The 19560-nt window shown below is 35.3% G+C and overlaps 1 long non-coding RNA gene across 1 annotated transcript; it reads right to left on the bottom strand.

Moving 5' to 3' along the window:
• Nucleotides 1-511: 511 nt before the first annotated feature.
• On the bottom strand, nt 512-10962 carry LOC143682820 (uncharacterized). The gene is made up of 4 exons (XR_013175301.1): nt 10910-10962; nt 5115-5176; nt 873-944; nt 512-777 (listed from the first exon to the last, which is right to left on the bottom strand). It is a non-coding gene; the product is annotated as an uncharacterized LOC143682820 (long non-coding RNA).
• Between the last annotated feature and the right edge of the window lie 8598 nt (nt 10963-19560).

Here is a 19560-nt window from a genome sequence, read left to right on the forward strand (position 1 = left end):
CAGTGGTCTTTTCTGAAAATTCTTATTTGGGCCAAAGAAAGAAGATTAAATGGGATTTAAATTTTAGTTTTACAATTTCATTAACTAAGTCAATAGGCCTTTAAATTAATTCTTTGTATTTATTGTAACATATGTCTTGAGGTGCACATGAGTACTATCAGCTTTCTTTAAGCTGTTTACCAGTTTATGTAAAATGCATTCATGATTTTGCAAAACTGCCTAGAAAAATGCTCATTTGAGATCATTACCCATCACTGTTACAGAAAGACCTGCTCAGAAGGGCATCTCAAATATTTTATTGTGGTAGACAACACACAAAGTTAAATACAGATAAGATACTATTTTTAGCAATGGAACAGGACATCAGGTTATCATGCTGAATTCACACCTCCTCAAGTGGAAGAAGTTTTGTTTTGTTTTTTAAATTAAGGCGTGAGAAGATACATCATAGTCCTTAAATTGTGTGAATAAAAGATGTCTAAAATAATTTAAATTGGACGTATTTGGCAGGTAATTTTTTATATAAGAATTTTGGAGAATTTTCAAATATCTACCACAGTTAAGTCTTAATGTGACCTGACAGAATGTTAATAATCATTTTAATTAAAAAAAACTTCAATTTTGGAAAGATTTTATGTTTTCTTTCTTTTTCTAATATGGGGGATGTTTCTTATTAAGGTTTGGACTTATGGCTGTGTTAGAGTTTCTGTCCTGAAGCCATTTTCCAACACAACTTCATCCCAGAGGGCTTTTGGTTAATTCTGGGTGTTAAAGAGGCTAGAAGAAGGAAGAAGACACAATTTCAGAAAGCTAGAGCATTTGTGGTAACAGATATCTATAGGTGATCAATGATAAACCCCAAATTTTATAACCTCCAATCTCTCCTGAGCTTCGAACTTATGAGGAGACTGCTTCCATCTGGATATCTTGTGGATGGACTGGGCCTGGTGAAAATCAAATTAAATTATTTTGTGTATTTCCTAAGAGTTAATAGAATTACCATCAACCCAAGCTACCAAGCTCCTATATTCTGAGGCTTCCTTCGCAACTTTACCACCCTCACCCTCAATCTTCCACTAAATCTAATTAATGTTATCTTTCAAATCTCTCTCCAATCAGACCTTCCTCTCCATCATTATCATCACTGCTTTGATTCCATCCTCTCTCCATCCCTTGACTAGACTGCTAGTTGAGGGATGTAGTATTGTGGTAGATGTAGAGGGATGTAGTATTGTAGTTGATTGCTACACTAGCTCCCTAACTCATCTCTTCCAGTTTCTCCCCTCTCCAATCCAACATTCTCACTGATACTTGTTACCTTTCAACACAAATACAACACAAATTCAATTACCACTTATAAAATATTGATCTTGTTCCTTCACACCCCAAAATAATATTCAGTCTAATGGGTAAATAAATAACCCCTTGCAAAATGGCCTCATCTTTCTGTTTTTCAGTATTTCTCTCCAGAGCTCCAGCCATCTCCAAAGACTTCAATTACACTGAAACTTTTTCACATTCCTCTTTCATAACCCTGACACATTTCACATCTCGAATCAGATCCCTAGAATAACTTTTACTCTAGTCTCACTTGGAGCTATTTATCTCAAACCTGGATTTTCACTTATTTCCTATTAGGTAATCTTCCCTTTAAAGATTTCAAAAGTAAAAGCAAGGAAGGGGTTATAGTGAAAAGCCCAAGTGGAAAGTCAATAAGCAATCAACTCTCCAGCACCCTCTCTCCTGAGTTTTCATTTTTTCCTCTGCCTCAGCTCATGCCTAAGTTTTCAGACTTCCAGCTGGGCTAGCTGTCACCAGCACCATTAACTGATTTCTTTGTATTCCTTTATTCCTTTGTGTATCAGTTTCAACATTTCTGAAGGAATTTCACTGAAACATTAAAAATGTAATGTATGATTCAGCAAGTTTGGGTTTCAGGGCAGATATGCATTTTTATTTGCTATTAGAGTTGGGAACAAAAGTGCAAAAGTATAATATCATAGGTTAGAAACTGGAGCTCTTGTGCTGCTGTCACTAAATTCCCAATCACAAACGATCTTGGCTGGACAAAGAACTATTTCCACCCTTTGCCATTATGCCTCAAATTTTGTCTAGGAGACCTTATCTCTAAAGCAACCCACCATCCCCCCATTTCCTTGCAGCCTGAGGGTTCTTCACCATTTCAAATCCTCCATTGGCCCCTTTCTTCTGGGGTCAAATTTGAACAAGGAGTCTTCGGGGAAGGAAGGACTTCTAAATGGACCTTCACATTCTTAGTTTAGCATACCAGACTCTAAAGACAGTCTGATAATATATGCCTTTTAGCTAGGGATAAAGATTATTTAATTTTCTGCAATGTAATTTGGTTCCCAGAATGTAAAATAAGTGCTAGGAATGTTTCTATATCTAAATGATAGGACAGACACAGATAGATGACAGATTGTTATTCTGTCTAATGGTCTAAAATATGCAGAATAAAAGCTTTTAATTTTCTAGTGCAATTAATTGCCATAGTTGTATAATTGCTTGTCATCTCAATTTTTTTGTTGTAAGAAGATTTTTTTTTTCTTTTCATTCAGGGGAAATAGAATCCCACAAACATATTATAAACAACACATTATAAATCACATAGCTATGAAAGCTCAGAATAATATATTATCCTTTTGAAAAGGATGCAATATTATGGCTATAATTTAGTCTAGACTTTTTATTTTTATTTATGAAGAAATAAAAATCTAAGGAGATTAAATGACTTTCCAATGGTCACATAGATAGAGCCTTGATTTTTTGGTTCCTATGAGTCTTGATCTTGAGTCCAGTACCTTTTCCATCATACCACATATCTTCAGTTATTTTTTCAGTTTTAATAAAATCCTTTTATATCACCCACTATACTTGCCTTCTTCTTCTGCAGTAATCTCCCAAACCCCATTTCTTTGAGCCTTATGGAGTACAGAGGAGTTCATTGATTGAGTAGTGGAATGTCTTAAAACAAATTTCATCCTCTAAATTTGGCTTGCCTTTATTATTATCAGTTCCTTTCAGGGTTTGACATTCACTTCATGTAAAAGGGAAGCAAGGAGCAGAACGAGCCTTGTGATGTTGTCAACAATGTAGTGCCGTGGGTTAAACAAGAGGATTTGTTTCCTTGTGTTGTCATGCAGAATATCATGTTTCCAGTGAGAAGGTCAGGTCCTGATAGAACTAATAAGGCCACGCCAAACTCCTTCCAGAAGTCTGATCTGATGCCTCTCCTCAGCAGAGGTTAAACTGTCCTTGTATCTGGGAGTGTCCATGGCAGTAAGGAACCAGTGCTAATCATAGGTCTACTAGGAATGCTCTCCCTTATGGCCAAGAGGTCTGGAGCAGTGTCTAATAGTTTTTTTTTTTACAGAGCTTTGCAGGGGCCTGGAAGCAGCAACTTTTTCAAAACCCTAACAGCTTACAAAGATACCCTTGAGGAAACCTTGCCTATGACTGCCATTGAGACTAAAGTTAACCATTCACTTCACCAGGAGAAAGATTACTTTTCCTGAAAGAATACTCTTTAGATGTCTTTAAAAATTGAAATAAGGCGTTTGGTTGTTGTGCTTCTGGTTATATTTCCCACAAAAATTAAAATAGTGCTGTATGATGTAGTGCAACTGTCAACCAAAAGAAGACAGACTGCTGCAACTAATTATTCTAATTATTCAAAATGTCCTTGGCTGCTTTGCTGTCTGTTCTTCTGGAGTAGATCCCTTGTGTTCTAATTGGAGGTTTTTACTGTGATGTATACAGAGTTAGAATTGCAAGCTGCCAATTGTGTCTCTCACCCCACTCAGATAAGCAGTGGTAGCATTCTTATTGGTATCGAAGCCTAGAGACATAGGCGACTGCTAGTGCTGCATGATTTCCCCTAAGAATTCCCTGGCATGTGAAGTTTTGTACATAGTAGAGATCTGAGTCTCCTACTCATGTATTTGATGTACAACTGCTTTTCACCTTTCCCAAAGTGGGAAATAGTTCTATAGTTCTAGGAGGTAGTGCTAAGATGTCCCTTGAGGTACTACAACCATGCTGTGATCATAATCATCATACCCAATCTATTTTTCTGAGATTCGAGCTGCCTAGAAAGTAAGAAAAGACAATCCAGAATGTAGGGCCACTAAAAGCAATAATGACCAAAAAGATCACCGCAAGTTAGAGCTTTCAAAACCCTACCTCACTGTATTATAAGGCATCTCTTGAAATTTCTCTTCTGCAAGCATTTTTTCACTTTTCTTCATTTTCTCATGTGTTGGGTGTTGCTGATATTCCTTAGGAGTCAGGTCCATTTTTATAAATTTTTGGTGTAGGCATTTTCAATGACATCATTCTGCTTATCAATCAATGTTCCATGTTCATTCTCACTTCCGCCATTCTTACTGCTTAATATTTCCCCATTGTAGTTACCATAATTTAATTAGGCAGTAGCAACCTTCTAATTACTAAATCCAAAGGGAAATTCTAATCCTTGTTTAACTCCCTTCTTCTGAAAGCACTCTCTGGTTCTATGGCACCATTCTGTTCTTTTCTTCCGACCTCTCTACATAATCATTAAATGCTGGAGCTTCCGCGAACTTCTGTACCAAGCTCTGTTCTTTTATCACCTTACATTTCCTGGGTGATTATGTCTTTTCTCAAGACTGCAGTTATACATTCATGTACTGATGACCTACTCAACCTCTTTTCTAATCCCTTGATATGGATATCAAACTACCTTTTCATCATTTCAGCCTGAGAATTTGTTGGTCCCTCAAATCCAAAATATCTAAAATTGAAATCATGATCTCACCCCCATAACCTACACACACACACACACACACACACACACACACACACACACAGAGTTTTACTGTCATCTGAAAGTTTACTCTCAATGAATGGAACCAATGTCCACATAGCTATCGATATCAAATTTCTGCCAGCCATCTTTTATTCCACATTTTCCCTCAATTACCACCCTTTCCACAATTCATTATACACAGATGATACTATTTCGTGGCCATTCTAGGTTCTAAATAACCAGTGTATCATTCACTTTTCTTCACCTTAAGTATCATAATCTCAGTGCAACTACCATCAGGTCTCACCTGGATTCCTGAAACAGCCTCGTTTTCACACATGTCCAGCAGCATGCTCTCACATCTATTCTCTGTAAAAAGTCATAATATGTTATTAAAAGAATATCGTATTATATCGATCTTCTTATTTAAACCCTTTAGTGGCTTTCTATTGCCATTAGGATGATACGTCTATTTCTTCAGGCTTGTCTCGCCCCTTCTGTACCTCCCTTTGGGTTAAAGAGCTGTATTTTCTCTTGGCTTCCAATCTTCACCTGCTCATCCTCTTACCTACAAACCTCTTTCTTTTGTCTTCACTTGGCGAACATATTTCTTATGCAGCTCCTAGTTTAAAAGTCACTTTCTCTATGAAACCTTTACTATAGCTCCCTTTGTCTCCTCCCTTCTCCTCTCCACTCCTCTCCACTGGGTCAGATGCTCTGCTCTCTTTACACTTGATGCATCTCCATCATAACATTTAGCTATAATCATTTCTTTCTTTCACTTCATTTTATCTCCAATGTCTAGCATGCTGCTCAGTACAGTTGGATATTTTTATGGTCTATTGAAAGAACAAACGAATGAATGAAACTTCAATGCTGTTGGCCTTTTCATAATTTAGATAATCTGTATTCTTCTTGTATCGTTGTACAATGTTACTCTCAGTGCAGAATACATTTATGTGTATGCTCAGTGTGTTTTCAGAGGAATATGGAAGCGGAAGAATTGAATGTGAGGTTAGAAGATATAGGGGACTGAGAATAGTAGGGGACTGAGAGTAGTTTTAGGCCAGATTTGGTTTTTCAAGGCTTTGACTCAATTAAAATTGATAAAACCCCAAATGCAGTTTGGGACTTTTTTTAATCATCAAAAAGGCTATGTATTTATTATGAACTTCTGACTATTGCCTTTTATAACATTTTAGAAATACTTATTTAAAAAGAGTGAAAGAATTTAAAAAGACCAGACCTCATCAGATTCCAAGTGAGTTCATGTTTCTCTTTTAATTCACTTTCAGTAGAAAAAGATAAACTATGAAGGGCATCTTGGGGTACTCCAAACAGAAAATTATTTATATCTGGATTTAGAATCAATAATGTGACCTTTTACAAAGATCAGGAAATTTGTGTTGTTAATTATGCTTTGCTTTGATAAAGATTAAAGAGAATTTTCATCGCCTCTATGCATATCTGCAAGAAAAGACAGTTTGAGAAATAAGCATGGAATTAAAAATTTTAACAACTAATCTATCTTTGGAGTGGATAGTTTGTAAAATTGTTTATATATGACCTTTTTTGAACATTCATTAATGCTATAAAAGTCTGAAGTGAAATAGGGATTGGCTATATTGGATAAACACTCATATACTTAAAAATCCATGCATTGGTTGCCATGATAAAAACATGAACTATAGCAACAAGCTAAATAATATGATTTTGGGTTCTGCTAGTTATGTTATTCCTCCAGTTGACAATCATAAGGCCAGTCTTTCAAGAAAGACTCTTTGTTCGCTATTTAACCAATTTTACAAAGGTAAAATTGCTTTACCTTTGTAAAAGCCTTTTGAGTCTCACGGCTCTATTATCACCTCTCTTTTCCAAAGTGAGACACTGAAGCAGAGACATCATTCACAGCACATCTTTTTAATGCAAACTTATTTAACCTAACTTACACTCTGATTTTTTTGTGTTGTTTATTTCCAAAGTGCTATGCATAGTGATTATATAAACACACAATTTATCTGCCATTATTGAACACTGAACCATGGTGTAGGAAAGATTTAGCAAGTAGTAAAATGCCTGAGAGGAGGGGTAGAGTTAGAGAAAAAGCAGAAACAGTCACCTGCTTTCCCAGAATCTTTGTTGGACCTCCCAAGCTTCCCAGCTTTACTCTCTCTCTCTCTCTCTCTTTTTTTTTTTTTCCTTTTATTTAACATGGGCAGGCAGCAGGAATTGAACCCCGGTCTCTGGCATGGGAGGCAAGAACTCTGCCTGCTGAGCCACCATGGCCCACCCCCTGGCTTTACCCTTACCAGTCTCTAATTCTCTCCTCTGACTCTGAATCTTCCCTATGGAAGATTCTCTAAACTTCTCCAGGTCACCTCCTCTGACTCCTGTCACTGCCACCCTGTTTCTCCAGTGCTCTATTTTTCCTTATACCTCTGTCTTAAGTCCTTCATTAATTTCACTGTTAATAGCATGATTTGATCAGAGAGTAAGTCACCTTTGGGTTACTTTGGTGAAACAGTTTAAAGTTTTTTTATATTATATTCTTTTTTTATAGAATATTTATACATATTACATGTATAAATATTAGTTATAATTCAAATAAACTGCTTCACATGAAATTTGTTTCCATATTTTATTTTAATTATGATTTGGTGTTATCTCTAATCCTGATTCTTTCCACTAGTTCCTAATCCTCCCCCACCCAGCCCAAATCCTGTCATGTTACAAGCTACTTTAATAGAAGGAAGCATTTCTTTAAACTTTTTAAAGATTTACTCATACAGTCTATAATTCTAAAATGGTTACATGGTGCCTATTGAATAGTAGAAATAAAGATGAACTCTTAAAGTTCTTTAATTCCTAACTTGTTGCTAATGTATTTGTAGGACTATCCCATTGATCTCATGATCCATTGTGTTTCTAATGTTTAGTCAAAATTGTCCCTCGTTGGTTCATAATATTGTTTATTTTAAATTAAGGTATTCTATGGTATAAAGAATACCAATAATATGACATGCAATCTGCTAATCATATGACATGCAATTAGCTAAATAGTAACCTATTCTTAATTTAATATATAAATATTCAAAATTCCTGAGAATTTGACCTATACTGAATTATATTTTATCTTAGTCTTTCAGAGAAATTATTTTCTAATCGGATAGATATGGAAAAGAAGATGAAAGCCTCAAATATAAAAGCCTTACAAGGGACTTTATTAATAAATTTCTATAAGTAAATGCAAATTCTCAAGTATATATTACTTTTATCTATTCAGTTAAACTTTTGGCAGAATCTCTATTTGAAAGAACTTGTTATACATTTTATTTACTTCTTAAATTCAGTACAGCCCAGATTTTGGCTTGGGAGTTCTTTGCCTTTTAAGATCTGGATAAGCTTGCTTGAACAACTGTTCTATGTCTTTATGTCTTATGGAAATACAATGCTGTATCAATTTTTTGTTTGTTTTGTGTTTTTGTTATGTCAGCTCAGAACTAAACTGAATTAAGTTAGAGATCATACTTCCACTTGTCTCATGTTTTATTTACATTGCTTAATGATGTTAGGTGATGAGCTGTTCCTCAAGTCCCAGCAGAAAACAAAACAAAACTACATTCACAAGGCATTCGTATATATTGAAGACTTTACCTAAGGTTTTCGGATAACGGAGGGATTTACACAGGACTCCAGCTTCTCACCATGCTGCTCTCTTCATTTCTTTTTGTTCTCACCTTTTCCTCATGATGGAAAGTTCTGTACCTCTTTGTTGCCTGCTGTGTGCTGATCTATGTCCCTTGTTTCTCAGTTTCTCCCTTTTCCCTAAGGAGATTATCAGAATGGCTCCCTAAACAAAAGCTGTTCTCCTTCGAAGAAAGAATTCTGTTCAACTTCTTAAAACAAGCCAAACCAAAAGAACTTTACCATGACACAAAATAAAATTGTGTCTTTTAAAACCTACTGATAACTCTATATTTAGTTTAGATTTCCTGCCAGCATTTTTTCTAAAGTAATAAAGTTACACTGATATGGAATAATAACAGTATGTTGAAGAAAAGCAGTACCTATGATCTTTTAGTGGAGATGGAAACCATTTAACTAACCAATCTAAAATTCCAGTCTGAAATGTACTGGTTAATTTTTCATTTTACAATAGGGGGAGCTATACTTCGGTATACCATAGATGGCATTTTTTTAAAGAATATAAGTTAGTTAACCATTTGGATGGCTATTTGGATAGCTTATCAAATATGTGCATGATTGACATGCATACTGTGCTAAAAATTTAATTACTTCAGAGCAACTACTGTAATTCTTTATTGACTATTTAAGTGTCTATTTATGCCTAAATATTTAATGAAGTTTCTGTTTTATTACATTCAAAATTAATAGTGTTTTATCTTCTTAGAGAAGTAGTTCAGAATTAACATCACTTTACTGAATAAATTAAATAAGCTTAAGATAAAACAATCGATTGAATTCATGGCTTAGAATCACTGGGGAGGAAAATCCAGTACTGCCTGGATATCAACACAACAGAGGTTCGTATTATAGGAACAAACTGAGACCAGGAAATTTGGCTTTGATATCTGAACTGTGTAATACTGAATAAAAAATTAGAATTTATTTTGATTCTCCCTTGATCAAAATATATTATTAATATTAAATAGGTTTCTTTTTATTTTTGATGTTCTTACTTTTTACTGCCATCTTTTCAATACTACAAAAGGAAACAAGAGAATAAACTTGCAGAATCAAAATGAGCTATTTAAGTCACAGCTCGGCATATAAAATGTAGGCTGTTGGTCTGTGAAACTGTTCTGTACAGTTGTTGAGAAAACCTTTTATATGAGGGAACTGGTGAATCATCCTTTCAATCAATAAATCTCCTTCAAGGAGTTTGTGCCTTTGCCCACAGAAATGATAAGTCCAGCTGCTGGGACTTCGGGTACAAAAAAAGCTGTTTGGTCCCGAAGACAATGCTACCCTTTAGGACTTGACAGTGTAAAGCAAGAGGTATAAAATTACTACCATTAAATTGCACGAAAAGTTCAAGCCATTACTCATATTCTGTAAAAAGTAATTTTGGATCAATGGGAGTTAGAAAAACTCCACATTATTGCTTCTATGTGTTTTGAATCCTAATATGAAGCTTGTGGTGGCAGAGACAAGAGACTCCCTCCTGGTGAGTCAATTAGAATGGCCTGGAAGGATGGCAGAAGCAATTGGAATGATCAGAAGTTCATTCCTAAAATAAGTTAAAGAGATTGTTTCCATTGTCCATTAATTATAATGCCAAGATCTTGGCCCATATTATTTCATCACAAGCAATTTTGCAGGCACCACTTTTTCCTCATGGGATTATTATGCATTACCCAAAATATAAACTCTGCACCAAATAGACCTCTCTCCCTTTGTCTCACCAGAAGTTGAAGTTTTAAAATATAGACCAGAGTAGGCCACGGTGGCTTAGCAGGCAGAGTTCTTGCCTGCCATGCCAGAGACCTGGGTTCATTTCCCAGTGTCTGCCCATGACAAATATATATATATATATATATATACACATACCATATCATCCTTTACCCTATATTCTGATTTACCTTAGTCCTATCCAGATTAGCTTCATTCATATCTCTACTCAAAAGAAAGGGGTTTTGAGAAAAATGGTTGAGAATTTTGTGTGTATGTGTATTTCTAAAGATGAGGCAGAAATTCAGAACTTTCAAATTCCACTTGAGCTTAGTTCTGTGGGATGGGGTGGGGGGAGCGGAGGCCCCTGGCTTCATGACAGTCCTGGAAGGTGCACTGGCTAGGGGGAGGTGGGGTCCTATGCTTGATTTGTCATGTCCCTGGCCTCTGATGTTTAAGTTTGCTGTTTTTTCTGTTCTGGAAGTGGCCCTGGGACAATCTCATGTGACGTCTGTGCGTGACTGTCATTAATCTCAGAGTGATCTCTTCAGTGGCCTCCTTACTCTGGTTTAGGGATTCCAGCAAACCCATCACTTACATCTGCAAATATAATATGGGGAATAAGAGTTCCTCTGGAGAACTAAACCTTAAGTGCTTACTTCTGTCAGACATTACAAGTACCAAATTTACCCTGAAGAGTCTGGAGCCAGGTAATTGGTAACAGAAGCCTTAGAATTCCAAATGGGTAGCGTCCTAGCTATTGTGACCTACCCTCAGGTAAATGGCTCTCCCTAGAAAACAATGCCAGAATGGAGACATCAGGAAATCTGTCCGTTAGCCATTTTTCTGGCCACTGCTTCCCGTCTGTTCATCATCTAATTTCCCCGGAGTCAGAAAATCGGCTTCCCTGCTTTCTTTTTCTGCTTGAACCTGTGTGGTTTAGCCCACACATCCTAGCTCTCGATATGCTAAACGGAGAGATAAAGGAATTTGACATTAGCCTGGCTCTGAAGGTTATTGACTTGCTTCCAAATCATATTTCTAAATGTCAGAAGTGGAATCCTTCTCTTTGATTCCTTCTGTGACAAATCCTAATCTTCTTCAGGCAGAAGGACAGACTAGGGCAAAGAGCATGTAGTGATCCAAAGGAAAATGTCAAAGATTAAAAAGAAAAGCACATTAATAACCATAGAACATCACACTTATCCCAATTTTTTCTCTCTATGTTTCTAAAAGTAGATCATGAATATAAAAGTTATATAAAATTCAAAGGACAATGCACTTCTATTAATATGTCTCAGAGTCAAAATATGTAGAGAAGATAACTGATAAAATCCAAAACATAAAAAATTAAACATATTTGTATGGAAAAAATAATGGTCAAAGAAAACATTAATAGCCTAGTGGGAAAATTCTCTTAATATAATTGCAAAAATATTGGGAACTGCACTTCTTCAAAGCCCTTACAAAGGAAAAAAGAAAAAGACAGACACTCTCACTGTTCATGAATAAGCAGTTTGCAAATGTGGAAATGCAAATGGCCAGTAAACTTAAAATAAATGTTCAAATGAGGTATCATTTTCCCCTGTAGACTGGCAAAGAGTCAAAAGAATGTTAAAGGCTAGTAAGGAGAAGCAAAGAAACAGTTGTTACCTTCATTGTGGCATTAGAGGCAGTATAATTGAAGTAATTCATTTTGGAAATCAGGTAAACTGTGGACTCAAATTTCTGTTATGCTAGTTGTTAACTTTGCAAAGTAGCCCAGTAACTTTAACTCTGAAATCATGGCTTTTACTCCTATACCTGGAAGTGATGATAGAAACCTCATAGGATACTTGGGAGGTATATAGGTATGTTTTATATATGTATATTTGACATGGTTAGTGGTGCTAAAGTGTAATTCTTGCTATTAGAATGTAAATTGGTTAACCAAATTTTTTGAACAGAAATTTGATAATAGTAGCTAACGACTCTAAAGCATGTATGCTATTTGAATGAACATTTCTAGGAAGTTTTCCAAAGGAAATGATCAAATATATGTATAAAGATGTACACAGAATGTAAAGGTAATTTAATCAATGGTGAGAAAATTGGAAACAATGTACAAAAATAGAGACTTTGTTAAAATTTTGGTACCCACTACTGAAACCAACATTTGTTGAATATTCTTTGTTTCTTTCTTGGGAGTTTTTCTTTTCTTCCTGCAAGATCAGCCATATTTTTAAAACATTTTGCTATTTTTTATGCTACCATTTTTGGAGTTTCTATCGAGATTTTTCAGGTGTTCTTAGTCCCCAATCTTATTTAACAAGGAATCTTGGGATATTGGGATGCATTTATCACATATATACATTGAAAGAAATGTACAGTAGAATAATTTTTAATGTATACCTATAAATTAGTAGAAAATAAAAAAAATTAAATAATTATCTTCAGATGGTTGAGTCAGTAGTGAATTTTGTGTATATATGTGTGTGTGTACTTGCCTTTCTATATTTTGAAAATATAGCTCCTTCATTGAACACATATCAATTTTATAATTAGATATGTTTGTTTAATAAATCAGTACCATATATATTCTGTCCAATGTGTGAAAATGTACACATTTATTAAAAGAAAAAGTCAAAAAATCCATTTTGATTACCTTTAGTACATTTTCTGTGCACATATTTTTATTATGTTATAAAACTGATATCCTAATGCATATACTATTATATTTCTTGCTTTAAAAAATACAGTATTAAAATATTATAACAAATAAAAATCAATCATCTTGGGCCTTATTTTCCATGACTCTACGGCATGTGCCCAACATAGTTTCAAACTGATCTGCTAAGTGTTCTTCAAGCATACATTACCCTCTCCTACCTCTCCCGCTGGGCACACGAGTCCCTTCTATAGGGATTACATTGGTGCTACAAAAAATCTTAATCTACTGAAATATACTCATTACTTAATACCAACTGAAGTGCTACCTTTTCCATGAAGTTGTGTGCCTTTTTTTTTTTTTGCATGGGCAGGCACCAGGAATCAAACTTGGATCTCTGGAATGGCAGGCAAAATTCTGCCACTCAGTCACCCTTGCACCACCCTGCATGCCTTTTTTTAATCCTTCCAGGATAAAGTCATTATCTTTAAATTTCTATGCATTACTAATTTGTGCCTCTGACCACACTAATTACATAGAATCGTGCCCTGTAGGTTTCTGTGAGCCACACTTTTTCCCATTGAATTAAATCTTCTTAGATGGGGATTAATCTTGGTGCTGTAACATCTATCTCAGTTCCTGACAAACAACTCAAGAATGTTTGTTGACTGACTGAACACATATTTCTCAAATTGGAGATTCCTAGCTGGAGATTGATAAACATAAATGTAGTAGCAGTAGTACTTGGTTAATTAATGATAAATGATAAAAACCAAGTCCTTAAACAATTTATCGAAGGAACAATTTTAACTAAAATATTTAAAATAAACCCCAAATCCATGTAATGATAAACTCATTTCACTCGATGTGATAGATAATTTTGAATTAATTGAATGAATTTTTCCCTTTTATGAAAAAAATGTATCTTGAATCAGAGATATATAGCATTTTGATCCTTTGCAGTTTTCAAGGTCATGTGGAAGCCAAAGAGACAACTTAAGATGTTCTCTCTGGGTCGTACCTTCTAAGCAGCTTTAATTTCAATTAACATGCGTGTAAAAAGGGAAATATGAAGTCAATGAGAATTTAAGACTGCAAGGGTCTTGCGTGAAGATACACTTTGATTAGATTGTATTCTTTTGTCTGTTCTGATTCATTGCTTCTGGACAGTTCTTTTATAGTGTTACCATGTCAACATATTTGAATTCTGATTTTACTTCACAAATTAGGAAAATCAAAGCCAAGGCAGTTGCCAACTGAACAATGAATGTGTTTCACAGCTACAGAATGGGCTTCTAAAAAATAGCAGCCCTTTTCTATTTAAAAAAAAAAAAAAAGTGCCTCTTACCAGAATGAAATATAGTTTAAAACCAGAATCTGACAGTCCGGGAGGCAGACTGGTCTACCAGAGGAAGCATAACTGAGGAGTTCAGATGGGGGTGGGGTGGGGGAAAGAACCCCCCAACCCCAGTAAAATGATAAAATTAGATATTTGTGTTCACTGTTGATTCATGTATTGAGGTCAGAAACTGTGGTTGAATGGCATTGTTTATATGCTGCTGTTCTTTGTTTCAGAAATAGTCTGAAACCCTGCAGTAGAGGCTTCATAGCATTATTTTAATTGGGTTTTATTGAGTAGAACTTCAAGAGAAAAGAAGAACACTGGGAATTTGCTGGAGGACTAATTAGCCACAGCTTCTGTTTTGCAATACAATTATCATCGCAGCATATATTCTCTCATCTCAACTGTGTAGAAATAGTTTGTCTGTTTTATATAGAGTCCACAGTATCTTCTCTTCTATTGGACCATTTTAGGTTACCAAGAGTGAGAAAAAATTGTCAGGGAAGATTGAAGGGGTGAGTCTATGTCTTTCTGAGTGATTAAAAAAAATTCTGTGGGCACATATGTGTGTGAAGGCATGTACACCTCATTGTAATACAAGCCATACAATAATACATTACTTGCATTGCGGATATTTAAGATCTGACAGCACATCAAGGTGCTTGGAAGAAAAAGCAAAATAAAACAAACCAAAATACCACACACAAAACCCCAGAAAAGATTAAAAAATGTTTCCCTTTCTTTCGATCTTTCATTTTTTCTACCCATTTAAAAGACAAATAGAAGATTCTTTTCTCCTTAAAATTTCTCTCTTGAAAGCCTTCCATGGTTAGCAGTGAAGTAAATGTGAAGACTTGGGTAAAGCAGTTTAAGTAATTAAACATAAAGAATAGTTATACATTTTCCACCAAAATTTGATTGCTTTTACCCAGAGATCAAAAACTCTGCTGGGAAGCAGGGAAGTGTGCCTAATAATTCAAACCTGACCTTTAACTTCTAAAGTTGTATCTTCAACAACTAGATTTAAAAACAGGAGTAAACAATGGAGTTTGATAATTTCTATATGACATATTTCTGTTGAGATAAGCACAGTAATTGGCAACAAGTTCTCTTCCAGTCTGTGATGCCACATTATGAATGCTCCTACAAACTGTGCTCTCTATGGTACCTGGCCCTCAGATTTCCACTTGTTTGGTTGAGCCTGAAATGTTGGAAACAATCACATTCATTTTTTCTTACCCTCCACCCCTGCCACTTAATATGAAGATCAGTCAAGTTTATCTTTTCTGAGTGTCCCTTGAGACAGGTCACATTTTACCCATTCCAAATGTCTTCATCATTAGTTCACCTCTTGCCTAGATTGTGCTTAAAAACCTCTTAAGTTACCTGGTCACTGATCACTTCATCCAACATCGGCACTGTAGCTGGTGGAAACTTCCTGGAATGTAAATGTGTCCTGGCTCCTACTGTGTCCCATTTCTTTCAGGGTAACCCCCAAATAACACTGAAAGTTCTTCATGGCCTGGGCTCTATGTCGCTTTCTAGTCTCCTCCTCCCGACTAGAGCTTCTTCTCTTTCATTCCATGCTTCCATATTTCTGGACATCTTGTTCCCAGCCCATGCAGTGCCATTGTTATTTTCAACTGTATGACTTTGCACTGGCATTATCTCCTACTCTGTGCCCTGCTCTCCAGTGCTTTTCCATCGCCTGATTAGTTTCTCCTCATCTTGTAAGACTAAACTTTTTTGACACTTTCCCCAGGAAGTCCCAGGAACTCTCTTGTCAGGGTCACTTCAGGTCCCAATACTCTGCACAGTCTTGCCTCAGATCCCAGTCCTCTGAATTATAATTGTGAGACCCTTCTAGGCTAGATGCACCCAACTGGAAAGTGCTCTTATTTATCATAGTATCTAACTCTGTGTCTTGCCTTGAATGAATAAAAAACTTGGGCATTTTGTCAAACTCTCTCCCTTCCCATGCTGATGGAGAAACTTGAAATTCATTATTTTCCTTTGCCTCTTTCTGATGGAGGAAAGAATGAGAAAACTTTCTTACCACATTTTGGATTTTTAAATTATCATCTTTCCCATCAAGTAGATTCAAGAGGTATGTGCAAATGTCATATTTAGCTCATATGGCACAGTAAAGCCATAATAATATGTATTTAAAATATTGAGACCAATGGATTAAAAAGCTGCTGTCCTGAGTATTCTAAGGGTGTTCTGCTGCTCTAGCCAATTCAGACTCTGAAGTCCCCAGATGCAGCAACTACACATGCAGATCAGGGGATGTGGATTCAACAATCCTGCACCTGCCCTATAGCCAGAGTCTATTCAGATTGATTAGTGCCTATATCACATTCACACTGATACACTTTTTATTATCACCCCTTGTGTGTAGAGGTATGGCATTAAATACCAAGAGAGTATTGATTTTTATTATTTACTCCATGGAAACTTTCATATTTTTGCTATACTCTTGAGCAATCTCATATATACAACTCTTTGTGAAAAACCATCTCTCTATTAAATTTTAATTATATTGTCCATAACCTGAAGAGGAGAAATTATTTAGAATTACTAAGTATACTTCATATACTATTTCATGTAGAACATGTGTATTGTTAAAAATAGAGTTTTTAAATACAGAAATATAATGACAATAAAAATACACAAACTTATCTCATAGGCAAATATATTTACAAAATAAAATCTAGGTTATATTTTAATTGTTGTTTTTAAAGTTTATTTAAATAAAATGGTAAATCAGAGATCTTCTATTGTAAAGGAAGTAGTTATCAGGTAAAGTTTGTAGCACTAAAAGTAGGATACATAAACAAAATCACTTGGAAAGGCTTTAAAGATTGCAATACACCATTAAGGCAAAGACCATTAATCAGTTGCCTATGACATAAAAAATATATGAGAACATTATTGCATCATCACAATGAAGTCGTTGCTGAGTAGCCAACAATGTCCTAGTGCTGTCTAGGATTAAATGCTTTACAGTAATTAGGAGCTGCTAGTATAAATAAAGGCAGAGGGTACCACATAAAAAGACATAGAGTACTGAAAGATATTCTGACAGTTCAGTGAGGAGATCTTAATTACTAAGTGTGAACAGGATTGTTTCCCAATTAGCCCGCCTGATGGAAAAAAATACCCTCACATCCATGTTTAGGTTTACAGAAATTAGGAAGGTCTTTCAATAGAAATTGTGCCAAAAAAAGGTGTTTCTCGGTGAGTGAAGATCAATAGAAAACTTATAAGGTACTTCTTTAATATATTATGATTGGGACACATAAAAACGGATGGCTACTAGGAGGCCCTGATTTTCCAGAGCTGATAAAAGGTAATTGAAACATTAAAACAACTACACAAGAAGCTAAACCAGAGGAGCTGTGTATCACGAAGTGTTACCATGAGATGTTAAAATGTTGGATAATCTTTTTAATGAGTGAAAATGCATTCATGTACACCTTGGGGACTATTAGGTACCAATATTTAAAATTAATTTTTCTTTTGTTTTAGGGGACCAGGCTTAAAACTGTGCTTTTATTTGTGTAAATCTATTTATAGCTCCTAGTTATCAAGCTAATTACCTATAGATAAATATAGATATTGATATATATGTGCACATATCCACATACAATGAAGTTATATAATACAATATCTCTTCTAGGCAGAGAGAGAAATCTTATCTATGCAGCTCTGGGTTTTAACTATTTTTTTCTATGAATTTTTAATTCACATAAAAAAGTAGTTAACAACATATGTTTGCAACATGAATTGTTTTGATGAAATAGTGGCAAAAGGATAGTTGATGTATTAGTTGGGGGTCTCTAGAGAAACAGAATCAGCAGGTGATACCCATAAATATAAAATTTATAAAAGTGTCTTATGTAACCTTGGGGATGTAGAGTCCAAGGTCTGTAGGGCAGGCTGCAAGCTGGTAGCTCTGAGGAAGATCCTCAATGAACTCTCAGGAGAGGTGACTGGGCAGCCATGGGAATGTAAGGGTCCATGGTCTGTAGGGCAGGCCGCAAGCTGGCCGCTCTGAAGAGGGTCCTCAATGAACTGTCAGGAGAGGCTGGATGGCTGAAGCAGGAAGAATAAGTGTCTATTCTGAATTCTCCTTAAAAAGCCTTCCAGTGATTAGATTAAGCATCACTCATTGCAGAAGACATTCCCCCTTATCTGATTACAAATGCAATCAGCTGTGGATGCAACCAATGTGATCATGATTTAAGTCCATGAAATATCCTCATAGCAATAGACAGGCCAGCACTTACCTGACCAGACAACAAGGCACCACCACCTGGTTGAGTCAATACATGAACCTGACCATGACTGTTGAAGAGTACAAGACAAATGCTGGGAAAATCTAGAGGTTTTCATGCTATCTGAAAATTTCTAGGTTACCACTGTTGTAAACCAAACCCTGGCTTTGGTTTTTCCTGTATTTCTACAAACACATTCCCTTATTTTCAATCATAATACAAAGACCTTTAGAGTATGACTAACCTTAAGAGTCTCTGAATTTTAAGGAGAGAGATAATACATTTTAACAGGTCATCTCCACTTCATGAGTTGAACTCAGGTTATATAAACTGAAGCTTAGTAGATATTTTTATTTTTAGATGCAGTACTTTGACATAATATTTCAGGGAAATTGGCAATAAAATGAATGTTTGGCTGGTGGTCTGTTGATGTGCATTTGTAATTCTTTTTTTTTTTTTATCTTTTTACTGTGACAGGAATTTTATAGGGAAGTTTGGTGTGATTGTATTCAGCTACTAGGTAGATGCCATTTCATCAAAGCATTTTTTACCTTTGAAATGAATTTTAAGAGACTTGGAGTTCCATATATCAACCAACGTGTGATAATATAAAATTTATAGTCAGTGCCTAGCACCGAATGAATAATAGATTGATATTTTACTTTTAAAGTTACTTATTAATTTTAAAATACATACAAAATATAGGTATGCATTCCAGGATACTAGGATGCAATTTTAAATGTAAGAGTGACAAATTCACATCTCTTTTGCAATTTGTTTTTGTAAATAACTTCATTTGGGATTGCATATTTAAATCATTGTGAAATTTTATTGTAAAATTCACAGGGGAATGGAGAAAGTTGGTATCTATAAATTACTTTTAATAAGTAATCGAATAATGTATTTTTAATTCCCTTGGCTAACAATTATAACTCTTTTAGAAATTACATATTATTGATATGCATTATTCTCTTGTTAGAATCTATGTAACTAAAATAGAGAGTGAATGGGTGTGTGCATTAATACCTGTAAATAATGTGGCCACTTGCTCCCTGCATGCAATTATTCTCAT

Source organism: Tamandua tetradactyla, chromosome 5 (assembly GCF_023851605.1).
Source record: "Tamandua tetradactyla isolate mTamTet1 chromosome 5, mTamTet1.pri, whole genome shotgun sequence".
Lineage (NCBI taxonomy): Eukaryota > Metazoa > Chordata > Mammalia > Pilosa > Myrmecophagidae > Tamandua > Tamandua tetradactyla.